General features: G+C 45.1%; 1 long non-coding RNA gene across 1 annotated transcript; it reads right to left on the bottom strand.

The window, feature by feature from the left end:
• Positions 1–283: 283 nt before the first annotated feature.
• Positions 284–26,270, bottom strand: LOC123651103. Its single transcript, XR_006739585.1, has 2 exons — positions 25,769–26,270; positions 284–328 (listed from the first exon to the last, which is right to left on the bottom strand). It is a non-coding gene; the product is annotated as an uncharacterized LOC123651103 (long non-coding RNA).
• Between the last annotated feature and the right edge of the window lie 355 nt (positions 26,271–26,625).

Genomic DNA, 26,625 nt, shown 5'->3' with positions numbered 1-26,625 from the left:
CAAGGTCCGTTCATGCTGTCACAAGTGGCAGTGTAGTATTAAGGCTGAGTAGTATTTCAATTTATATGAGTTCCATGTCTTCTTTATCCAGTCATCTATCAAAGGAGGCTCTGATTGTCTTAACCTGTGCTTTTAATCCATATAAGCTACTTGCTACAAAGAGCTTCTCCCTAGAAGGCAAAGTTAAAGCATATCAGCAAGTGAGGGAAGGTGGCTGCTGCTCTCTCTGAGAAAGGGCAGTACTCTCCCGGATAGTGTTTCTCTGTTGTCGATGCTGTTCCTTTTCTGTTCTACTGTTGTTATACTTCCAAGTGATCTGAGGCATAATCTGAAATGTTAATTCGCAGAGTCTTAGAAAGGGGTTTATTTTGATAAAGGAAATAATGCTGAACAGGTTTAAACATGTATTATACATGCTGGAGAAAGTTCAGTTTCATGTCCGTTAAGGTTAAGAACAAGACAAGATAGCCACTGTCACTACACCTCTAATATTATATTGACGTCATGATTAATGCTGTAAGACAAGGAAAATATGAGCTATTGGGTCTGAAAGAAAATTGTTATTTGTAAAAAATATAGTCGACATACAATATTATATTACTTTCAGGTGTACAACATAGTGGTTTGACATTTATATTCCTTACGATGTGATCACAATAAGTCTAGGAGCCATCTGTCACCACACAAAGTTATTACTTTATTATTGACTATGTCCCTGCACTGTACATTCTTTCTCCATGACATTTTTTTTTATAACTGAAGGTTTTTACCTTTTATTCCACTCTACCTTTTGCACCCATATCCCTACCCGCTCCCCTTTTGAAATCATCAGTTTATTCTCTATGAGTTAGGTTATTTGTGTGTGTGTGTGTGTGTGTGTGTGTGTATGATTGTGGTGGTGTTTTTTTACATTCCACATGTAAGTGAAATCCTATGATCTTGTCTTTTTCATTCTGTTTTATTTTTGTGTAATATTTCATTATATATATATATATATATATATATATATATATATATATATATATATATCTTTACCTCTAAACACACATACACACACACACACATACACATTCTGAATGGCCAGATTATTATGATCTCTGAATGCATAATAATCTGACCACTCAGTATGTGTGTGTTTGTGTGTGTGATATATATATCATTATATATATATATATATATCTCACAACTTCTTTATTTTTTCACCCATCCATCCAAGGACACCTAGATTGATTACATATCTTGACTACTGTAAATAATGCTGCAGTAAAAATAGGGGTGTGTATTTCTTTTTGAGTGAGTGCTTTTATTTTCTTCAAATAAGTACCCAGAAGTGGAATACTTATTTGTATTCCACTGGGTCATGTGATAGTTCTATTTTTAAGTTTTTTGAGGAACCTCCATACTATTTCCATAGAGGCTGCACCAATTTACATTTCCACCAACAGTGAACAAGCTTTCCCTTTTTTCCACATCTTCACCAACATTAGTTATTTGTTGACTTTTTTTTATAATAGCCTTTCTGACAGGTGTGAGGTGATATTGTGGTTTGGATTTGCATTTTCTTAATGATTAGTGACATTGGCCATATGTATGTCTTCGTTGGAGAAATGTCTGTTTAGGTCCTCTACCCATGTTTTAATTGGATTGTTATTTGGGGGGGTTATGTTGAGTTACAAGAGGTCTTTATATATTTTGGATGTTAACCCTTTATTGAATATACCGTTTGCAAAATATCCTCTCCCACTCCGTAAGTTGTCTTTTATTTTGATAGTGCTTTCCTTTGCTGTGCGAAAGCTGTTTAGTTTGTTGTAGTCCCATTTCCTTATTTTTTTCTTTGTTGCCCTTGACTGGGGAGACATATCCAAAAAGATATTGCTAAGACCAATGTCAAAGATTTCTCTGCCTATGCTTTCTTCTAGGAGTTTATGGTTTCAGGTCTTATACTTAAATCTTTAATCCATTTTGAGTTTGTTTTTGTGTGTTGTATAAGAAAATGGCTCAGCCTAGATGGCATGGCTCAGTTCAATTCAGGGTCAGGGTACATGCCCGGGTTGCTGCCTCGATCCACAGGGGACACGGGGGGTGTGCATGCAGGAGGCAGCCAATCAATGACTCTCTTTCATCATTTATGTTTCTACTTATCTCTCCCTCTTCCTTTCTGAAACCAATAAAAAAATTTTTAAGTGATCCAATGTTATTTTTTGCATGTATCTGTCCAGTTTTTCCAACACCACTAATTGAAGAGACTGTCTTTCCATTATCTGTTTCTCCCGCCATTGTAGATTAGTTGACCATGTACATGAGGACTAACTTCTTCATTTTCTATTTTGCTCCATTGATATGTGTGTCTGTTTTGGTGCCCACACCATGCTGTTTCATTACTGTAGCTTTGTAGTAGTGTTTGAAATTGGGGAGCATGATACTTCCAGTTTTGTTCTTTTTTGGTCGAGATTACTTTGGCTACTTGGGGTCTTCGTGGTTCCATATAAGTTTTAGGATTATTTGTTCTAGTTCTGTGGTTGATTCCCAGACTTTTAGTTTTGTTTTTTGTTTGTTTGTTTGTTTCATTCTATCTTTGAGGAAAAAAATAACATTGACATTCATATTAGCAACTCTAAGAGAATTAAGATTTGATTCTCTAAGACCGTGTTCGGTAAACTGTGGATCACGAGCCATATGCGGCTCTTTGGCCCCTTGAGTGTGGCTCTTCCATAACATGCCACAGCCTGGGCAAGTCTATTTTGAAGAAGTGGCATTAGAAGAAGTTTAAATTTAAAAAATTTGGTTCTCAAAAGAAATTTCAACCGTTGTCCTATTGATATGTGGCTCTGTTGCCTAATGAGTTTGCCGACCACTGCTCTAAGAGATGCGTTCTATGTGACTATTTCTCTATCTCCCCCGTCAAAAGAAATCTTAGCTAGCAGTGATTTTCTGTGAATTACAGATCACTCTCAAAAGGCATTATCTTTGCTCCTAAATACTTTCTAAATGTATTTCAAGCCTTCACATCCCCTACTCTCCTGCATCTATAAAACAGGCTCATAGAGTGGAATCCATGATTGTGTAATCCACCCCCTCTAGTTATAACAAGGCCCAGGAAAGAAGGGTTTACATGGAATAAAGGACTTCCCCCTTTCCCAAATAATTGCTCATGAATGGATTTTACTTAAGCAGGAGCTTAAGCACATCTCAACAGACACCAGGGGTCATAGCTGCCAAACGAACACTGCAGGAATGTAAAGACTAGCTGGGGACCCTCTGGATTCCCAAAGCAAAGTTGACTTTCCCGATTTGGTAGAGGAACAGGGCCAAGTGGGAGTTGAGATGGATTCTGTTTTTCATGAGCCGTGTTGTCTGTGGACATGCCCCACAAAGTAAAACACACATTTAAAAATCTCTAGGTGTGAGAGGATGAAAGTTTCAAATCTGCTCATTAGAAAAATCACAAAAGTGTTGGATGACAGCCACGCTGTGGGGAGGATTTTATTTTCCTTGTAACAATCCTAAGGGTTTCTGGGCTTTTAAAGAATCCTTGATTCAAATAAAAAGTGAGAGTTTTTGGAGAACGTCATTCTCTTTGATATCAGATGTATTTTCATCTGTAATTTGCTCCTCTGGCTTATGTGGATATCTCGGCGTGATTCCATCTACTCGTTTAATCTCCGATTTCATTTTTAAAAAGCATGTTTTTTTTGTTTATCTTTGTCCAAAACTGAGTGTAATCTGTGTGCCTTCTAACTCTTCTAACCATCCCAACTTTCCAAATGTCATATCAGAATGCCGAGTGGCATAGAGAAATCTATGCTTGTCTTGACAGGTTGGAAATTGCATATTCACAGGGAGAAAATTAAGTTACTGGTCCCAAAGACAGCCACTTACCAAACCATAATTTTAAAACAGATCGTCACTTTAATTTACTCAAGTAAGTGAGAGGGAAAAGAAAACTTAATACAAATAAGCTATGAGCTACAAGTTTAAAAATTAATGGAGAAAGCTTCCCACAAAAACAAATTTTCATGTACAAGCTAGTTGCAGAATTGGAGAAAAGTTAGCATTCAATATAAGAAAAAAACAAAACAAAACACCAGAAACTTTAACTGAATTTACATATTGTTACTTCTTTCTATTTCTTGAAGCTAAAAAGGCTGATGTTTCTTCAGGGAAAGTTTAATAAACCACCATTTGACCACAGACCAAACATTTGAAAATCACATTCTCACCAACCCAACATACAGATGAGAACATTGAGGACCTTCTTGTGTTACTACTCATGGTCCTTGTTTTTTTTGTTTTGTTTTGTTTTTTAACAATTTGGTCAGGGACTTATAAAGATAACATTTCACTTCATTGTAGCCATCATTCGACCAAAGAGATTTCCAACTTTCAATAAATAAATGTAAAACAAAAAAGAAATAATGTTTATGGTCACAAATATTTGCTTCCCAGAACATTTGCAAAATGCTGTCTGTCAATGTCTCAATATTTATTTAGAATTTGTCCTATCACAAATTCTTAACATTTAGAAAACCAAGGCCTAAAAGAAGTATTCATGTTCTAACCCCCACTAAACACACACACACAGAACAATAATTTTTCAAATGAGTACACATGTAAAGAAAAGAGACAAAGCAAAAATCTACAACATGTCATGAAACAGATTCCTTATGTTCACTGTTCATGGAGAATGAAGTCTTTAAAAATAACCCAAAGGCTCAGATAATGGCAATACTTTCGGTTATTAATTTTGTTTTTATTTCCAGCTCTTCATTAGGTCTATAACTTTTTTTAAAAGAATTTATTAGTAAATCAGAGTGGTGAGTTGGCAATTGGCTTCAGGTCTGGCCATTCTACCTGAGCAATGAAGGAATAAATGACAGAGAGGCCAGCACCACTTGCTTCCTCCCGAGATGGTCTAATTACAAGGTAATGCTGGAAGTAGCTTCATTTGTAGATTAATTAGCTGATGCCCAGGCAGTTCTTTGAACATAAAAGGCCAAGCATAATTATTCATCCTCAAGCTAATGATCATTTAATTAGGGTTTTCTTCTTGTGTAATGGTCCATAAAGAGGAGGGCCTCTAGGGAGGGGGCTTCCACCATTACCATAGAGAGGTTTACGGTGATAGATCTAACTAGCATGAGAAAATAGTGTTCAGTGATCAGAAAAAGGTTGTAAAATAAGTTGGAAATCACCCTCTCCTCCCCCAGTCACTAAAAGCCACGAGGGAATGGAAAAAGGAAGCATGCCTTTTGGCGTTGTTTGCATATTTCTAGAATTAGGAATCATAGTTTGAATTGGGCTAAGCCAAAGTTCTCTGGCAAAACCAAAGACCTACCTGAGGTGACCGTTATAGAGCAGAAAAGATGTTAACTCTGGGGTGTTTGTACATGTTAGGAAGGGTCTTCTGTCCTTGCAGTAAAATCAGACACCGGTTTTCTAACTGGAAAATCATGTCCAAGTTGAAAGTCTGCCGATGAACCTAAGTATTTTGCAAAACATCTGTATTATACCTTCTCACATGACTTTCTAGTTATTCCTCTGTCTATTCCCCTGTTAGATTATATACCCAAAGCTGAGTACCTTATCTTTTTTTAAATCTATTTCCAGCCTTATCCAGCCAACAGTTATTATTCATTAAGTGAGTAGCTCAATGAGCAAATAGTAATTTAAAATACACATATAGAACTAAGATGAGCAAATATGCCTCTGGGTATAAGAATTAGTCTCATGAATGTAAAAAAAAAAAACCTGTCTAAGAAATTGTGAATGGCTCTGTCACTCATTCTAAAACCAGAAGTGTCTGTCCTGGAGCTGGGTCAATACAGATTCTATCACAAGGAGACAACATGCTCAAGTAATCTGACAAGCAGCTCTGTTGATCCATCTAATCAATATTTGCATTAGGTGACTTCATTAAGTCACCGTTTAATCAGTGGTGAAATGGGGCAGTCATGAACGACACTTAAGTAGGGTGATCCTGCATCTAACAGAAAGTAACTATTCAGCGTCAGCTAACTAGCATCAGTTGATTTGTCTTATTATAGGAGCTTTGATTCATGAAAGGAAAAATAAAATAAAATTTGCTGAAAATATGAGGAGCCTTACCCTCCACAGGCAAGAGTTTTCTTCACTGAGTGATCATTCCAGTAGCAAAAGCAATATTAGAGATCAGAGTTCCATTTTTTCGTGATAATAAGAGGCATACCCCATAGATAGGCTTGGGGAGAATGCTGTGACTTTAGACATCCCCCCCCCAAAAAAAAAGTATTTTGATAAAAGCGAAAGCAGTATAAAAATACGGAAGTCATGTCAGCTTTTCTCAAAAAAAATTTTTTTTCTTAAATGTACAAATAATTTAACAGTAAAAATAAACTATGGTCTAGTTGGAGGGAATATAATAATAATGCTACTTGAAATTTTACTCAAAAAAGGGGGACATTTCAATAATAATAAGTGAGAGATGGGAATCTTACAGTAGTTAGAAGCCAACCCTAGTCTTCAGAAGGATGTTTTATGTTCCCTTCAGCACGCCTGGAGGAATTTCTACATCCAGGCTCCTGAAAAGTCCCACATCTACATGAGACAACACAGAGCGCCAGGCATTCTCTACCCAATGGGCTGGCAGCACAGTGACATGCACATGACCAGCTTATAAAGGAGTGTCTCAGAAAGGCCTACAGGAGGGACCTTGCAAAGGATGGGCACACAGGATCTGTCTCAGCGTTGGGCCCACAGGTAAGCACAGGATTCGCCAAACACCTTCTCCCTTCACTCCTGTGACACGGGTGTGGCCTAACTTAGCTCGGCTACTTCTCTTAGAACACAGGAGATTTCTCTGTCAAAGGCAAGACCCCTGAAAGAGCTAGCCTTGGCCTCGGGATTCAAAAAGGTGGAACCACCGTCATTCCCTGTTGTTCCCCAGATCGCAGGGGAGACGCTGAGTGCCGGGAGGGGCCTGGAAGTGTTGGGCTCCATGTTCCTATCGTCCCTTGGGGACTGAGGTCAACGTGTCCTGGTTCCTTCCCTCCATCTCCCTCCCACACTTTCTCCTCCCTGCTGTTCCCCCCCGCAGGGATTCGCCCCCTGTTTATGTTGGGGAGACGGCAACTTCTGTTTCTTAATGTTTTAAACAAATTTAAAAGCTTATTTAAAAAAAAAAAAAAAGGCTCTTAAGACTTCTTGGGCACCAGATGCCTCTTACAGAATAATATTTTGATGAGTTATGTGTAAATGAATCAGAAACCTAATGTCTTAAGTTTCCCTTGACACACGCATCAGTGTAAAGCATTAATGGGAAAAGTGCTCAGGGCTCACAGCATTTGGGGTTTTCCTTGAACCCAAAACGCTTGAATGTGAAGAGTGGAAATCCGTTTGCTTCAGCCAGGCTTGCTGATTCCCTGATTCCTCACCACCACCCTCATCCTTCCTCCCCTTACTGCCTTCCCCCCCCCCCCCCCAGAACCCTAGTTACAATAACGGAGAGAGGAGCATTATCCCCGCAGGGACCTGAGCATGGCTGGCTGGACTGTGTCCATTGCTGGTCAGCTCTTCTGGGTCACAGCAGAGCCAAAGGCTGGCTGACACAATGGAGATGTCCGGGGCCACTGTGCATGAGGCTTCCCCTAAGAGCCGTCTCTTTAAGACGTCAGAAACTAAATAAACAATCACAGAAAATCATAAATCACTGGCAGAGATATTTAGATTTGAAAGAGCCATAGAAAACAAGATGTGTCACATTGGTCCCTCAAAGATCAACTCAGTCTTGGGACCCGAATCCTGGATCCCATGACTCCTGAGGGTAAACAGCACAGGGGTCACAACCTGAGAGCAGCATAGTTCTGGTGGAGTGTGTGTGTGTGTGTGTGTGTGTGTGTGTGTGTCCTATTGCTGATTCTGACTCCAAGAAAACTCCTGTAGAAACAGAAATAACCAGCCCTACCCAGTTTGTCTCAGTGGATAGAGTGTTGGACTGCGGACTGAAAGGTCCCCGGTTCAATTCCGGTCAAGGGCATGTACCTTGGTTGTGGGCACATCCCCAGTAAAGGTTGTGCAGGAGGCAGCTGATCAATGTTTCTCTCTCATCAATGTTTCTAACTCTCTATCCATCTCCCTTCCTCTCTGTAAACAATCAATAAAATATATAATTTAAAAAAAAAAAGAAAGAGATAACCAAACATTTTGAAACCTATTGATCCATAAAATGATTGTTCTTCTGGTTGATTCCATTCGTTTTTCATCTCTGCTGGTTTTGTCATGTGAATGGATGACCTAGGTAAGGGGGTAGGTGAACAAGATTCTGCTTCTGTCCTCACGTGCCTTGTAGGTGATCCCACCCTTCCGGGCTGTGCATCAGGGACATGAGGACTGTGAGTGGTGGCTAACTTTCTGGTGAAACCTGTCATGTGCTCCAGGAGGACTCTTGAACCCTAGCACTCGTCACAGGACCCAGGAGGAGGGGTCATGGATGGGAGCCCAGGCCTCACTGATCCCCAAGTCAACTCTCATTCCACTAAAGCTCTCCCTGGTGGACAAGGAGCTCTCTCCGCATAAGCCATCCTCTCCTATGCTCACTGCCTCTGTCTCTCCCACTCCCTCTCAGGCAAACTTCAGGAACAAGAGCACACAGAGATAGAGAGAGAGATTCCTACCCACCAAGGGATCCCTGCTTATCCTGCACTGTGAGAGAGCATCACTTCCCTGCTGGCCTCTCGGTTCCCCGAGAATCCAGGATCCAGATGCCAGACGGGGCTGTAAGGGCGCTCAGGGAGCTGGAGGAGCTGCCCTCACAAGTACACAGCCATGTTTGGGTTGATAGCTTTCCCCCAAGAAAGTTCTAGAGTCTATTCCTTGGATTTTTCTCCCAAGTGTGTGTATCCTGTGTCCAGGGGGTGGAAACTCATTGTAACGCTGGTCAAAATGAACCCTCCCCGGGGTGAGAAAGAAAAGTCACCCGTCCAGGCTGGGAAGGTGGCAGAGGGATTCTGACTGTATTGTCACCTGCACGCACGCTCAGCAGGGCCACAGAAATGAGGTCCAGAAACCCAGCTGGTGTTTGACAGCTTCGGAGACTTGGACTCACCCCCACCCCCAGCCCAGGGCCTGACGTGAGTGCGCAGTCTGGATCCCTTTCCTTTGATATGGAGCCTGCGCCCACAGTGGGCTCTCGGGGTGAAAGAAAACAGCCAGGCCTTTTGGAGCCCCACTCGCCTCCTGCCCCAGCGGCTGTTAATTTGCTACCAGCGGCTGCCACAATCTAGAGGCGGGGGCGAGTGGCAGGGGTCCTTTCTTCTCCAGTTTGATACATCCTTCCTTCCTGCCGCTCCTCGCAGTCCACCTCTGGGGAAGGCGGGAAGCAGGCAGGCAGGGAGCAGAGACTTCCGGAAATTTCTTTCGGCCCCTGCTTCCCAGGTTGTCTGGTAATGACCCTGGAGACGGCCACCTGCCCCCAGTGAAGGGATTGGTTACCCTCTTGGAGCCCTCCCAGGCATGCCCCTGCTCACTTCCTCCTCTTCCTGCCCCAGCCTCTACCCCTGCAGCCTCCAGCGGCTCCCCAGCCAAGTCCATCATCTCAGGAAGAGTGAGCCTGAGCTCAGAGCAGCAAGCTTTCAACGCTTCACTCACACCTCCCCCCGCCTTCCCTTCCCTTTCATTTGTGAATCGAGAGGCATGAGAGTGGTTGCAAAGCTAGCATATAGCTTATTCTTCTTCCTGTTAATAATGATAATAGTTGCTAATAAATCAGGTGTGCTGGGGGAAAGGGCTTTTTAATATATATATTTAAATATATTTTTATTGATTTCAGAGAGGAAGTGAGAAGGGGAGAGAGAGAGAAACATCAATGATGAGAGAGAAACATTGATGGGCTGCCTCCTGCAAGCCCCACACTGGGGAATGAGCCCATGACCCGGGCAATCAAAACTCGACCTCCTGGTTCATAGATGGATGCTCAACCACTGAGCCAGCCCAGCCGGACTTAATGTGTATTGTTGAACTAACTTAGAATTGCTTTTAATGTAGTGTCTCTATCCCCTGGGCTCTCATGGAAAGCCCAAACTTGGGGTTCTGCAGCTTTCTCATACAGCAGGAGGGGGACCCCCTACTCGGCCACTCACCAGTTTGCCGGCAGTAGGTCACCCAGCTCCTGTCTCTCCTCCAGCCTCTGCAGGTCAAAAGCAAAGGCTGGGGATTCTTCCCGGCTCTCAGCTGGTATGCACCCCCTGCTTACAGCCTGTGGCTGGGTGAGACCCCTGGCAAGGGCGCGGGAATTTAGAAAAAGCCTTTTAGTTGTACATTTGTCCCTTTTTGCTTCCTTCATTGGAAGAATCTTTATGGCTGGGAGGCAAGTGCCTCCCTGTAGCAGTTGGGGTCTTTTATTAGAATAATCCTGGTGCTCACGGTTGTCATGAAGTCAACCCCATCACTGCCAATGAATTCCACTTCCTTTCAAGTCATAGATTGTACCCCTCATCCTGGCCAGTTGTCTCACCCATGCATGTCATAAGGTGCCCGGGACAAAAAAGCACAAATGGCCCAACATATCTGCTACTTCTTCTAGGGAAAAACAACTCAAAGGGCACATCCCACAAAGAGCAGGCCGTGCTGAGAGGCCGGCATAATTGCAGTCACTAAATGAGCATGGGTCGCCGGCCAGGGGCTAATCTAAGCCAGACCTCATGTCCCGTCAGGCCGGGAGTCCCTCCCAATCACAATTTTAAAGGAAAGAGAAAAATCACCCTTGCTTCCCAAATGTTTATTTTTAGCATGGAAGGTCCTTAGTGATAATGGGAGATGCTGAGGCATCTGGAATAAACAAGAATGGCAATTTGGGCTAATAATCTTGGAAAGGCTGAAGGATTTTAAATGTCTCTCCGGGGCAAGCCCTGTGCACGCTCCCCCGCCTCTCTGACATCAGCCACCTCCTCTCCTCATCTGTTGCTCCCTCTCGGTGCTACTACCTAAGCTCTTCAATCATGCCCGGCCTCCCTGTGTCGAAGGCTTCATTTAGACCCTCCTGTTGACCTTCCCATAGTAAATTTTGAAAAACTTGACCTCCAAATCCCCTTCATATGACATAGTTCTTAAGAATTTCCAAGTTGGGTCTCTTCTCTATTAGGTTCTCCCAATGTGCATTGGACCCCTTGCTTCTAAACTACCCCCCAACCCTGAGCTTCCACCCCCCCCACTTCCACCTGAGCAGAAATCACATCTGAGATCAAGAACACATGCACTTAGGAGTCAACTCTCCCCCGAAACAAACATGTGTGGATTTTACACTCAACAATCTTCTTTTCTTTTTTTTAGTTCTCTCTCAAAATCCAGTCTACAAACACACCAGACTTAGCCTGTCTTCCTTTTTAAACTCCTTTCCCAGCCCACAGCCCTTGGAGTCACCGGTGCAATGTCTTTGAATTTGCCACTTGGGTTTTTGAAATCAACGTGGGTATCAGAGAGCCATTGTGTTTTACAGGACACATCACATGACCATGTTGCCAAATATGCATTTCTATTTTGCACACTTTTCTTTCTGTTAGGAATTCTGTTTGATAAAACATAGGCCTGTTTCTTGCTAGGCCATGGTAGAGTAAATTTGGAAAAAGTTGGCCAACCATTGGGATCTCCTGGAATTTCACCTCTTGAAATATTGGAATAAATAGGTTTATCAGCAGGAAGGTGGAGAACTTTAGATCATACAGAGAAACGCATTGTAGTAGGATTTTTTTTTTGTGCTAATATAATGATTTAATAAAGCCATTTGGCACATAAGTAAGACTCTCATAGACCATTTTTTAACAATGAGAGGATTAAGATCAGCCTATAGGGCATATTCGTAAAAGTGTCTTTTCTGGCTTTTGTAAAACTCTTCCATCTGTCTGGAGATAAATTCATTATTCTTAACGGAAAACCCTCCTGAAATAGAGGTGGTGGAAAAAAAAACCCTCCCCCACATCACCCCATTAGGAGACTTCCCAAATGAGCTCACATTTGCTTAGAAACAAAGGGCAGAGGAAAGAGAAAGGAGGCCTCCAGGTACCAGGCCCGCCTTTGGGTTTTATCTGCAGAATAGCACGGTTTGAAAAGTCTGGATCCCATTTCATCTGAACTGAGCATAAATGCAGTGTCTGGAATTCTCCCAAATGAATAAACTCTTTGCTGATAATTTTTAAGTGAAGAAAGATCAACAGGATAGGGGCCGTGGGCAGGAGTAGAGGCTGCAGAGGGTGTGTGTGTGTGTGTGTGTGTGTGTGTGTGTGATGGGGTTGAGGTGGTGGAGGTAATAGAATATAAGTGAAGGAAGACAAAACCTCATCTAATTGGTGTAGGAAGCTAAAAGCAAGGGAGGAGAGGTCTTAGTATTTAGAAGGACAATTGGGAGAGTTCCAGACACATTTTTTTTTCCCCTTCCTGATTTTTCGATGTCCCGTGCCAAATTCTCCTCTTTGTTGGAAAACTCCAATAGCTTGATTTCCTCTGAAAGAGCCCCTAGTGTCAGTTCTCCTATCCCGTCCTGAGGACAGCAGCACCCCAAACCTCCATCCCTCCCCTCTCCTTCCTTAATCTTCTTCCTGTTTCCACAGGCTGCTCTTTCTTCCCCGGATGATGGCCCCAAAGGACGCCAAGTTATGGCAGGTAGGAGAATATACCACCGATGCTTCTCTCTTTAATTCTCCTTCGTTTTGGGAGGTCTTGCTGAGCATAATCACAACTTCTGGAGTGATGGAGAGGACATCACCGCGCGCACTCTCAGGGTCAAGGTTAGCAAAGCAGGAAGTGACCTGATTCTATAAACCTCCCCACCAAGCTAGAGGTGTTCTGCAAGGAGAGATTCTCTCCCGGGCTTCATGGCCTTGTTTAGCTCTTTGTTTGAGAAAAGAAGGAGAAAGAAAAGGCCACTGAGGGTCTTCCTTCTCTGACCACTGGAAGGAAGGTAGAGAAAAGTGGGGGGTCGGGGGAGGATGAACAAAGAGAGGACACATGTCCCCCCTCCTTCCTTCCCCTCTCCCCATTCACAGCCAAAATCTAATAAAGATGATTAAATTACGTCTTTTCCTCCCATTGAAATCCACTGCCTACTATTCAAATATTAGAACTCAGGAAATAAGGCGGGACAAGGTTCCTTATGAAACCTTAGCCGGCAGCACAGGGGGCTGAGCTGGAGGTCTGCCTGGCTGGGCAGCTCTAATTAAGAAATCACCCTGCTGAGCAGAACTTAATCTAAATAAAATATGAAAAGGAATTCAGTGAAAACCATTACCTCCTCCCTGCACACCTCCTGTCCAGATCTTCCACCCCCCACAGCCCTACGAGCTCTTTCTCCCAGAATTGGGGAGCTCTGTGTTGTTCCATGTGCCCACACCTTTACAGGCACTGCGATTTGAATTTCATATCCTATTCCTGTATCACAAAGGAGTCTTCTTTTTGTTTGTTGGTTTCAAATATTAAACAATGTGAAACCCATTCTTAGCTCACAAGTTCTATAAAAACAAACAAAAAAACAGACAAAAGGGGGGCAGATTTAACCCCCAGGACATAGCTTGCTAACCTTTGGTCTAGACCCGTGGTCAGCAAGCTGTGGCTTGCGAGCCACATGCGGCTCTTTGGCCCCTTGAGTGTGGCTCTTCCACAAAACACCACGGCCTGGGCGAGTCTATTTTGAAGAAGTGGTGTTAGAAGTTTAAATTTTTTTTAAAAATTGGCTCTCAAAAGAAATTTCAATCGTTGTATTGTTGATATTTGGCTCTGTTGACTAATGAGTTTGCCGACCACTGTTCTTGATATAGACAGAGGAGAGGCTCCTAAGGTCAAGCTCATTCATTTTTTTATTTTTATTTTTATTTTTTTTTAGTTTCGTTAATCTAGTTTCTCAAAAGTAATCCCTCTTTGGGTTCTGATAGCTAGGTTTAACTGATGCATAAAATGAATGAGCAAATAAACAACTACAGAACCAGTTGACTACAAAGATTCCCTTGAGATAGATACTGAATAGAACTATAAATGTGACTTTTGGGGACGCTAAGGGTCCACGTTTCTTTATGATGAGGGATATATTATCTTCAGTGAGCTCCCAAGGCTCCAGTCATAAATCCTGCAAGTCTAGGATTATTCTACCAATCACTGGTAAATACCAAAATCTTGCAGAGTAGTTCAATGTCCATGTAGTCAGAAAATACCCCCTTTAAAGATAAAAATTTCTTAAACCACTTCCTGATTTGACAGAATCATGACATTCCCTGTTAACAGTCTCTTAACCTCTATATGGTCATAGTGGTCCCCCTCTTGGTATTCTAGCCACGGGCTTCTCCAACAGGGCAGCTTGTATATTCTTTCCGAGTTTGTACCAGTGATTCAATTCTAATCCATGGAACATACAGGGATATTAGTTTATCCAAAATTAGTTTATGAGAGAGGGTGACTTGGGTTTTGTCAGCAGACCAGTGCCTTCTCAGCTTGCACACTCAAGCTGCCCTGTTGGAGAAGCCCATGTGGCAGGGAACTGAGGGCGGCCTTCAGCCAACAACTGGTAAGGAACTGGGGCTCTCAGCCCAATCATCATCCAATAAATGAATCCCTCCAGCAACCACGTGGGTGAACTGAGAACTGAATCTTTCTCTAGTTGAGGCTCCAGATGAGACCACCAGAGTCTAGGCCAACACTTTGATTAGTCTCGTGAGAATATTTAAGGCAGAGGACTCAGCAACTGTGCAATGATACATGTGAATTATCTTAGGCTGCTAAGGTTGAGGGCAATTTGTTAAGCAGAAATAGTTTGCTAATTCTTCTACTTGCATGAAAGCTGGATGTATATTTACTAGTTTCCCCATCACAATGTTATGTTTCTCTTGCGTGAGGGTTAGTGAGATCATACTCATCTTGTCAAGTAATAGATGTTTAACAAATGTTAGTTAAATTGACTTGCATTTTGAATGTTCATTGAATTCGATTAATTGAAATGACAGCAATAACATATATATGCACCAGTGGTGGGTCCAAGCAAACAGCTGGTAAGTACAAAAAGGTTTTTGAAAATTGTGAGAGCAAGTTATTTGCATTTGTACCTGTGGTGTCCGGCTTATGTTTCAAAGACTTTCAAGGGAGTTTCATTTATCTTCAAAAGACTTCAGTGTTGGTACCGCCTTACTTCACTAAAGAGATCTTTGCTGTCATTGACTCGACCACACCAACTTGACCCGTGGATGATCAGTCTTGTTTTAGCATTTCTCCTCCCTTCCCTTCCTTCACATTGTACATTTGGCATTTCAGTGGGATAAGTCTTGGTTGTGGGGGCCCGTCCTGTGCATTGTATATGGGCAATGAGAAATACTATAAGAAGAGAGGGAGAAAGATGGAAATAGAACTGTGAGAACATTGGGGGAAATGAAGAAGAGGAAAGAAAAAAGTAGAGGAAAGAAAACTGGTCAAAACACCCAAAGCCAGATGTAGGGGAATGATTCAAAAGAAAATGTCTGATTTCCCTCTGTCTAGTCATAAATGTTTTGTCAAGGGGCTTGGCATTTATCAAAAAGGGAAAAAAAAGAAAACAGAAGTTGTCTTCCCGAGGACCCAACACCCTTGGAATCCAATGACCTAATTCTGTATGAGGTTGCAGTGGAGAGATTTCCACTCTTGTCTGAGTCTCATGGCATCGGGTCCTCTATTTTCTCAACAGCACATGCCACCCCGCTATCAGAGGTTGGGAATAGAGGACAGAGGATGTGAGGGAACCGTCTGGACACTGCTTTAGAAAACATATTTTTAAACCACTGTGGATTCTCATTTGCTATCTTGCTGTTTGCTTATCATAGCAGTTAAGTCAACTTTTCATTGCTTTTGTAGACGTTATATAATATCTTTTTCTCCCTGCCCCAGTTACCAGCTGTTAGTTAGCCAGCCTCATCCCAGAATGGGGTGGGGGCTGGGTCCACTTGAGCCAAAAGATTTTCATGCCGACATTTGAGGGAACTGATTCCCAGCCATTGAACAACTGAAAATTCCCCACAATTATCATGGAACCAAATAGATCTCAGGAAAGAAACCTGAGAATGTTCAAAGGTCGAAATAATTTGAACTAATTACTTTAAGACTAAATGTTCTCATCTGTAAAGTGGGGACAATAACAATATACGCCTCCCAGGGTTAGTTTTGAGGTTAAATATGGATAAGAACCTCAGTCCACTGCAAGGTTACCCAATGTTAGCATTTGACATTTCAGGTGAAATAATTCTTTGCATTTGAGGAAGGTTAGCAGCATCTCTAGCTTCTACTCACTGGATGCTGGTAGCCTCCCCACCCACATGCCACCACCTCTTCACCATGACAATCAAAAATGCCTCCCAGCATCTCCAAATATCCCCAGTGAGAACCACTATTCTAGTGCTTAGCATATAGTTATTGTTCCATAAATATTAGGTGGTATTTTTAATGTCCTTAAAATTATTTCTAACAGCAACCTTACCTTTCTGCGGTGCCAGAGTCTATCTCTCCTTGAATACCTGTAGTAGCTCTGTTTCTGCATCCTTCCGAAAGAAAGGATTAACAAGGGACAAAGGCATAAATGTGATGACAACCCAATATATTCTCTCCTGCAAAGTCGTCTTTCATGGAAGGAAATAGGGCTTCCATTTTGTTCTGCTCCGGGAAATAGGCACATTCCTTAACTACATGGTATGTGAGACGCTACAGATTCTTGCTTTGGCATAGTTTTCCAGCTGTAGGCACGGCTGGTGTAGTTGACTCTTGGCGCTGCTCCTAGAGATGTCCAAGGGTATCACCACTCTTCCCTGAAAAGGGGATGAAAGACATGTTCAAGAAGAACCCTTAACAGAAGTCACTCCCTTTGCTGTTTTTCAGTGTTTTCACGCTTGCTTAGGTTTGCAAGTGTGTGTTTTTTGTTTGTTTATTTGTTTGTTTGTATTTTTGCCAAATTGTTCTTGCATATTCTAGCAGTGTTTGCTTTAGGTGTTTTGATTCCACTCTGTTTTGAAGGGACAAATGTTTCCCATGGCATGTCTTGTGTGAAGTGGACAAACAGAGGTGAATGCTGATGACTGGATAGAGGGCAGGATTCCCCAAAACTTTTAAATAAATGCTAAAAAAAAGGGGGAAGGTGGAAAAAAGATTTCTGGGATCTGAGTATGGCCAGCTGAAAGTATGACATTTTACCCTCTCCTACTCTTATCTTGAGCATGCATGCACATTTTATTTTCTCAGCTAGGATATTGTGTTCATTGCTTCTAAGGTAAAATGTGGGCTCTCCATGTTGACCCTATTTGTGTGGTAGCTTTTCTGACTTCCCTGGAATGTAATGGACCTACATGAAAATTTGTTTTAATTTTTTAAATTCTCATTCTAGCAAGCACTCTAATTCTACATTTAGCCCTCCTTTATTTATTCTCTTTCTCACCACACAGCTTTGCTTTTTCCATCATGTTAAGTGAATCTCTTTCTATCCTCCATTCCTACCACCCACCACCATCCAACTCCTCACCCTTCTTTCCCCTCTCTTCCTCCCCCCCATTACATTCTGCTCCAAACTTTCCCTTCCCAGAGGCCTCTCTGTGACCTTCAGCTTCTCCAATGGCTAAAAGAGTGATATCTGCTTGAACCTGACATTAGTGTGGTTGCATTTCACCGATCACAAATTTCCTAGTAAGTTACAGGTTCCATCTTTATATTTTATAATAAAGATATCAACAAAAGCTACTTCTAATCTCTCCTAGTGGCCTAATTGTAAGCTCCTTAAGGGCAGGAGCTTAAAGTATTTTCTCAGAGGTTTGCACATTCAAGACCTTCAAAAAGTATATGATGAGTGAATCTAGAATGAATGAATGATTATGGTTTTCTAATTCATTTCTTGGAGCTTTGTTAATCTGAATATGTTGTCAAAAGCATGTATATAATACATTGTCAACATTGTCCTTGTACAATCTGTTTGTTGACTTGCAGTTGTTGGCTAGTTCTAGGCATGGTTATTAAGTCTTCCTTGTTTACACTTGACTTCATCCATGACGTTCAGCGCACCAAGCATAAGGTATTTCCCAGAGTAGGTGCTCTGGAGATTTATGGAATGAATGTCATTTGCTGCATAATACAAAGAGCATAAGCAAAAGATTTTGTAGAAAAGGTAGTCAGTCAAAAAGGAAATGACAGCAATTTGTCCCCAAAATATGTGTAAGTTTAGATAAAATGCCCTAATGAAGAATGGTGGGCAAATCTGGGAGTTAGGATACCAAGACCTAGACAGGCTCTGAAAATACTGCCTCCTCTCCTCACTGGCGCTGGGTTAATGTCTTCTGGAGTAAGAACTGGGGTGTGGTGTTTTGTCTAGGTATCTGTGCTTCATTAACTCCTGTCTCCCAGGCAGAGGAAGGCCTTCCTATAACGAGGAGGCTGTGATCTTCTTGGTTTTCAGGGACTTAATTAAAAACCATAGTTTGTGCTAATAATGAGTGTGGCCCCCGGCCAATGCCTGTGGATTTTTTTTCACTCATAGATGCTATCAGGACTCTTCAAAATGAAGGCAAGCCAGCAGTCACAATTAGGAGCAATAACATCAACTGAGGGCAGAATGTGTTGATTGATAGAAGATAGTAGGAACTGGGATCATGATGAGAATTTAGTCATCAATAGAAATTGGAATTATGACTTTGCCTACACTTAGTCAAACACAGGGACTTTGAGCACTTTTTTCTAACCAGGAAGTTAGAAAGCAACCCTCGAGCTTGAACACTACACATTGCCTTTACAGGAACACAAGTTCCCTAGAGCATTGTTTCAGGGACCCTGCACTCACAGTTAACAGTCCCAAGTGATTAGTATGTGACGTCTTGAAATCCAGTGTGAGTCCCAGTCTCTATCTTCCGACCAGTTACAGATGCTAGCGGTCCTCCTGTCAACAGAACCCATCCAGGCTGAGCTTATCTGGTGGCCATAGTCAGACTGGCACTTACCCTGGCATCTGTAAAGTAGGCCCAGTGACATCTATTGTACCACATGGTGGTGGAGAATGGGCAAGTGCCTGGTACACAGTCAGCATTTAACACGGCTTGACCCTTGGAGAGACCAATACCCAACCACACCCAACTTCACCCCTACTCCTGGACTCGGTTTCCACTATCGGCTCCAGTGGAGCAGCGCTAACCACGCCTGCAGAAGGCCAGCGGGAAGGTTCCTGGAAGCCATTCTGCACACAGCTTGGGAAGGCGATGGCCTAAGTCTTTACCATGTGAGCCTAGGGGACCCAAGGAACATCCTTGGGAAACGTTGAAGTAACTGCGGGTTGCTTCCTGCACAGTTCCCGGACCTGACGCTGTAATAACAGTCCCCTGGGGAGCCTGAAGCCAGTGGCTCCAAACAGAAGGCGGTGGAGCCGGCCTCCTGGGATGCCACGTAGAGACATTTTTCTCCGGCCTCTGGGTGGGTTCTGAAGCCAACACCCTTGGAAGGGCAGCAGCGGCTTCAGGCCACAGGCATCTGGACACAAGACCCACACAGTGTTTTTGAAAAGCCAGTATCGCCCGCTGACGATAAAGGGGCATTCAGTGTGGGCAACGGCCCTCCGCGGGAGAGGGTGGAGCCGGGGCTACCGGCAGACACCGGACTGACTTGGCAGCCAGGGTTCATTTTCCACCATCTCTGGAGTTGAGTGGATGCCAACAGAGCCAAAAGCTTGGGGAGTCACCCGTAGACACAGATAGGGAGCCCCCTGCGCCCCCGGCCCCGGCTTTTCCATGGAATTTCGCAGCAGCTACCAGGGGCGTCATCGCAGAGCGTTAATTTTTTCCCCTGCCTGGCTTCCCACATTCTGTGACCACCTCGCCGTGTGCCAGGGAAAACACGGAGAGCCTAGGTAAACGAAGGGGAACCTAGCATTCACCAGTCTGGCCTTAAAATAGCCACTGGCACGCCCCCTTCCCAGAGAGCACACTGGAGGGGACTGTTCGTGGCGCCCGCCAGCCCCACCCCACCAGCCCCACCCCACCAGCTCACCCTGGTGCCCTGAAAGCCCATCTCAGAATCCGGACAAAGCGGACTCTGCCACCCCGCTCCCTGTGCCCCCCACCAACCCTAAGACTTAGGTGGATACTGATGGGCACAAAGCAAGATGCAGACCAGGGACACCGCCGCTCAGGGTGGGCACCTGGGGTGGGTGGAGGGGTGGGCAGAGCAATCGGGCATCCCCAAGAGGAAGAGTGTCCCTAGAAGAGAGTGGAGGCCATGGGGGCTGCAGGACACACCCCAGGGCTGGGCACCAGGCGGAAAAGAGAATGTGTCCACACTGGCCTCGGCCAGCCAGCAGCGTCACTGTAGGACTTGCTGCTGTGTCCCAAGGCTGTGACAAGGGGTGGAGTGCCAGCCGTGGGGAGGTGACCCGACAGGCAGAGGTAGAGAGGAAGAGAAGGAAGGAGGGGAGAAGATGCCTGGGGTGAGGATGAGGAGCGTCTAGAAAATACTGCGCCAGCGTAAGCTTTTCTATGTTTTCTAAGTGCTCCCTGTGCCAAGTTGCCAGATTTTGCAAATAAACATGCAAGAGCGTCAGTTGCACTTGAATTCCAGGCCTCCGACAAATTTTTAGGATAGATGCACTATTTGGATATACTATATTTTTAAATACGTTTTATCAGAATGTAATGTTCCATCAAATTTAACTTTTAATGAACAACAAACACTTGTTTAGTCTATGTCCCATGCAATTTCTGAGGCCTAATAATATTGAAAACAATTCGGTGATTATTTGGAATCAAATGTAAATGGCTGTTGTGTATTTTATCCATGATTTTATTGCCAGGGCCTGTCCCCTTCCGCTAGCTTGCAGATTCTCCAGGGCAGACATTGTTCTATATTCTTTCTGGAGATACTAACATTCACCCCAATGGCCACTTTGCCATGTAATGTGGCACAGAAAGGAGTAATAATGGGATGAGTGTGCGGGCTCTGCCATCTGACTCTCCCGGTTTCACTTGCCATTAGTCACGTGATCTTGGGCAAATAACTGAATACATTTCCTCAGTTTTCTCATCTGCTACATGGGAAGAATGGTAGTCACTTGCCTTCGAGAATTCTTATAAGGAAAACTATAGGAAAAGCATTTACTATACCATAGGCTCATGGAAAGTACTCGATGCAGGTTAGCTCTCGTCATCTCAGAGAAACAGCAGTGTGAGAAAGAACCATGGATCAGTTGCCTCCTGTACGCACCCTGACCAGGAATCAAACCCGCAACCTTTTGGTGTTTAGGATGGCATGCTAACTGAGCCACCAGGCAGGGGCCTGGATCGTTTTGAATATGTATTATGCAGAGAGCATTCATTGGTTCACTGTTCGTGAAAGGCATTTTGCAATAGCTCGAGGAATTGCAAACCACATCATGTTTAAGTAAAAATCGGACTTTCAGGAGCTGACCGGGCAGGAGTGCTGGAAGGTGGGCCAGGCTATCTGTGCAGCTTTGTTTACAAGATGAAAACTTTGAAGCAGCCTAAAGGCCCATCAGTGTGAGTGTTAATGTAAGCATAGAACAAATGCAAATCAATAGTGAATATGGAAGTTTCTTTAAATCTCTGAAACTTTTTTTTAAGAAAGCAAGGCATAGTAGAGGCTATACAATAGGTTGCCATATTGTTAAAAATTAAAGGGGGCATGCAGAAGGCTGACGACCAATGTTCTGCTCTCACACCAATGTTTCTCTCCCTCTCTCTCAAAATCAATAAAGTATTCTTAAACAAACAAACAAACAAAAAAAAAAAACATGTCTCTAAAAGAATTCATTCATTCACTTGGATTAATGTCTCCCTTTAATAAGTTGTATGTCCCCTAAGTGCAAGGCTTTGAGGAGAATGGAATTGGGGACATGGGAGTTGTGAGGGGGAGAGAGCACTGGGAATGGTCTGAATGAGCGGCATTCCCCAGGAAGATGCTCAGCACACACATGACCAAAGGAAGGTCCAGGGGAGCCAGAGCAATGATGGGAAAAGGAGAGGAGAGACGCCAGAGGCGTCTGGGTGCCACAGAGACGCTCCGTGCTCACAGAGGAGATAAAGGCACTGGCTCTCCCTCCGCCTCCCAGAAGGCTGTGTCCTGTGTCCTCCCTGTTCTGCAAGGAGCCCTCCTCTGCCCTTGGCCCTTCACCAGGAGAAAGGTGCCGCCCGCTCAGGCTTCTGAAGGACAGTCTGGACCAGGCCGGACCTGCCCCGGCTGTCACGTTCTCATCACAGCGGAGCAGGGAAAGAACTGGCCTATGCTGGGGGCACACGCCCATCCAGGACCCGCTTTGTAGGTTAGTTCAACTCCCCACTCCCCAGAGAGCTGATGGTTTGATTTTAACATTAAAGATGAACATGTTTAACATGTTTGCCACCCCTTTACACACACACACACACACACACACACACACACACACGCTGCTTTACAGCAGAGATTTTCAACCAATGTTCTTGCAAGAAATGTTTAAAACATGCAGTACTGATTATTTAGTCAGGGCACTGACCTCTTCCCCTCAGATTGTCAAATTAAAAAATGGCCACAATAGTCATCCAAGGTGAATGACTCAGAGTTATACCTTTTTTTTTTGTCAGATCAGCCAAAAAAGATGTTTTTTGGGTGTGCTGCAGAATTGCAGTGATTCGTTTATGTGCCAGGAGATGAGAAAGGTGGAAAATCACTGGTCTGCAGGAACATCCCCGCTGGGCAGCTGTACTCCAAGTTCAGGCTAAATAGCATGTTAATACATTCTGAACAAAACAGAATTTTAAGCAGGATAAAATGCAGTACACACGTGTGCAGTAAACACCACACACACACACACACACACACACACACACACACTCCTTTTCCAGCAAGCATGGCACTTGCTTTGCGGTCCCCCAAAGGACACCGAATCTGATAACCGCAAAGCAGCTGATGCTCCAATGGCTCCACCAGCCTACGCCCCCTTCTGACTCAGCCAAAGCCAGCATGCTCCGGTCTGGGCTCCTTCCTGATGGCTCGGGGCTAATGCCCGGCGGGTCGCCATCGCTGGCTGACCTTCCCCACCCAGGTGCAGTCCCTGCCTGGCTCATGGGCCGGTGCCGAAACACAGTTCTCTTATTGTTCTCCGACCTGGGGATGGGGGAGAGGGGGAACACGCACACAAAACCTCCCTCGAAAAGATTAGCGCAATTATTAGCCAATGGTAATGGCCATAAGCCAGCCAGCTCTCAAATCCTCCTGGGCACTAAGTCACCCCGGAGTCTTCCCAAGCCCCAGACACAGACTGTGTGCCCGCTGCACTGTGCCGTGTTCTTCTAGAAGACCGAGTGCCGCCCTTACCCACAAGGCTAATAGGCAGAGGCAGGATCAGTGCATAACACCATGTCTGAGCCCGGGGTCCTCAGGCCCCCTAAGTCTGTCCAAGGCAGATGTCCGGGCCAGACATCATTGGGAACTGCTTCCCCCGTTGGGGCAAAATGTGTGTGAGAACAGAGCTGTGGGCTGCGACTCCTGGTCAGGGTTCATTGTCTGGCAATCTGGCAATGATGAGCCTCCCCCGATCTCATATTTGTGAATAGTCCCCTATGACCCCTGAGCTACTCCTCTGCTGCCGCTCTGGTTCCCCATCAGAGTTAGGGGTATGTATTGCGGGAAGAAGTGAAATCCTGTTCCAGAAATGGCTACACAGGTTCCTATACCACATTCCTATCTCAAACCCTGGCCTCAGAGGCAAGGGGGCCTTAGATTAGGCTGCCCAATATATATATAAAACCAACCCTACACATCGATGAAGCTCGATGATGATGATAAGCAAAGAAGGAGAGTTGAAGGATTGCAAGGTGGGTGATATATTTACATCACCCCAGGCAATCGGTTGATTGACTGAATTTAAGTTACTGATAAATTAAAGGAGACATTGAACACATTTGTCAATCGAGCCAGCAGACAGCCGGTCCAATAACTCTGTGAATATTCTACTCAGAGGGCCCCTCTGTGTGCAAATAAATACAGAGGCCAACTTGACCTGCAGGTCAGGGCACTAGAATCATTCCTTCGCCTTCCACCAGTGGCTGAATCCCTACTGTGTTCTCGGCCCGGGGCAAAACCAGGAATTTGCTAGCTTTCCCTGCAGGAGCCACAGCAAAACCCTGTTTTCAGAGAAATCTCTGCTGCTAGGAGGACACAGACACAGAGAGGGAGGGGAAAAAAACAAAACAAAACAAAAAAACAGCCTCAAAGCTAAGCAAATAGACGGATGTGCTGTGTGATGACACAGTGGGGACGCTTCCTAGCAGCTCAGGCTGAGAGGCGCTAAGAGAGCTGACCTTCACACATGCCTGCGACATGCATTGCCGAGGAGTAACCAGAACCCCGTTCCTACGAACAAACATGCCCTCCACAGCGCCCGGCTCCCTCCTCCTGCTGAAAGCGGCTAGGAAGCCGCTGGCAGAGGTGCGGGTCTCAGTGACCAGGCAGCAGGCTCAGGGCTCCAGATTGATCGGTTATATTCACACACACACCTGAGCAGCACCGGCAGTATCTGCCGGTTTATACAACACTCACTGTGTGTGTCCCACTGCATACGCTTTCATAGTGAATGTGCTAACACACACACAGCACACATATGTATAACATACATACACTATGAGCACACAACATCAACACACATGCACACACAACACACACAATGCACATACACATACATGCTCATCGGGGACGTGTAAGGTTTTAGGTAAACTCCTGAGAGACTGCCTTTGCGGCCCCTGGAGATACTGAAAATTGAAACCCCAATGCATCAGTTTCTAGTCACAAAGTGGGGGATAAATAAGGAACGGGTCATTTGGAAAACACCTGGAATCCCGGGGTTTGGCCAGTACCTTCGGGATTGTAAACACAGAGAGCCCCCGCAACCGTGTGCCCGGCCACTCCTGGAGAAGGTGTTCACTAAGGAAGACGTGGACGCAAACCCCCCGCGGCTAGACCCTCTCTCCCTGGAGGCCCAGAACGAGGCACCTGATGGAATTCCCGTCCGTGCGTGACGCTGCCATCCTCAAGCTTTGCCAGGCAAACCTCTGGAGCCGGCATTTCCCAGGAAGTGCGGCCTGTCCCCACACACGCACAGGCCCCAGCCTCAGGCCTTCTCCTCCTCTCTGCAAGGCTGGCAGGGTTCTGTGCCAGCCTGTTCTGGGTTGTATCCCCAGGGCCGATGATCACGGAGCCCCAGGAATGGAGAGCAGAGTGCCTACAGCCCTGGATCTCCCCCTTCCGCTGTAGTGACTTGTCAATGCAGAGGCGAGGCCTCTGGGCGCCCAGCTGGCCAGCACAGGCAGGTGGGAGAACTTTCGAGACTGACTCAGGAGAAATCAGATCCACAGCTGGTGCCCGCTGCTCACAGCATAGATGCCAACACCTATGCAGTCAGACAGATTCACTGATGGTGAATCTTGAAACTTGGGTGCAAAAGAAAATTAGAAAGAGGCAAGAGGAGAAGACAAAGGCCCAGCCAGGAATAGGAGGATGCGTGGCGAGAAAGCCCACTCTGTCCACCCACCCAACACCGAGTCTCCCCCAAAACCAAGGGAGCCCATCCGGCCACACAGCTCCTGTGCTGAGGTTGGCCTGCCTCTCGGAACAGGCAGGCAGGCAGGACTCCTTGGGCTCCTGCAGGCCAGCGCCACTGCCTACGCCATGGCAACCAAGACAAAATGCCATCGGAAGTCAGACACCAGTCAGAGTTGAAGGGACCCCGAAGTCAGATCGCGGTGACGAACAACAGACCCCTAAGCCAGGCAGCGAGCGCCTCACTCACCTGATCGGGCCTGAGGGCTGACCAAGGAGGTCGAGTCACTGTCCAAAATCCGAGTGATCAGATCCGAGGGTCTCTCTCTCTCTCTCTCTCCCCTGCCACTTTTGCCTCGGTCCCCGGGCCATCGGGCATGGGGCAGCGGACCAAGGACGTGGCCCTGATACATGCCGAGAGGCTGCCAAAAGGGACAGGGGGGGTCTAGCCCACTCCCGCCGCCACTCCGGGGTCTGGAGCCAGCCTCGGGAGCCGCAGGCACGGCGCCCTGTGCAGAATGCTTGCTTCCGACATTGAATGAGCCCACAGAAGCCCTCGATCGGATCTTTTATAGTGCTTTGTTTATTACCTGTGTGCCCTTATTTCATAAGGGAGCTGAGAAAGAGAGAGAGAGGAGAGAGAGAGAGAGAGAGAGAGAGAGCAGGAATGATGAAGATGACTATGACTAGCAGTCCAAAGACAGCGTTTCTTTAGCTTCATTCATAGCAGCGAACGTGGCCAAACAACCCGGCCATTGTTCTCTCAAATGTCACCTTTCTGTATGGGCCACTGTGCCCATCAAACTCGGCTCTCGCGTTCTTGCCCCCCCCTTCCCACCTCTCCCCAACCCCCCCCCCCAACTAAAAAAAAAAAAAAAAAAGGCTGTGTTATCCTCCAAATATCTCCGGAGAAATCGAACCTACAAGGAAAGCTTTTCTTCTTCTCCCTCCCCCCCCCCCCCCCCCCCGTTTTTTCTTTCTTCTTCACGCAGCTTGAACAATTTGGCTCTGTTCTGGGTGCATTCCTGCGGCCCATTCTCTCTCCGTCCCCCGTGCAGGGCTGAGGCCGTGGACCGGGAGAACACAGGCCCACATTCAGGCCCGGGC

The sequence above is a fragment of the Pipistrellus kuhlii genome, unplaced genomic scaffold (assembly GCF_014108245.1).
Source record: "Pipistrellus kuhlii isolate mPipKuh1 unplaced genomic scaffold, mPipKuh1.p scaffold_m20_p_37, whole genome shotgun sequence".
In the NCBI taxonomy this organism is placed as follows: domain Eukaryota; kingdom Metazoa; phylum Chordata; class Mammalia; order Chiroptera; family Vespertilionidae; genus Pipistrellus; species Pipistrellus kuhlii.
This window is presented reverse-complemented; position numbering and strand designations above follow the sequence as displayed.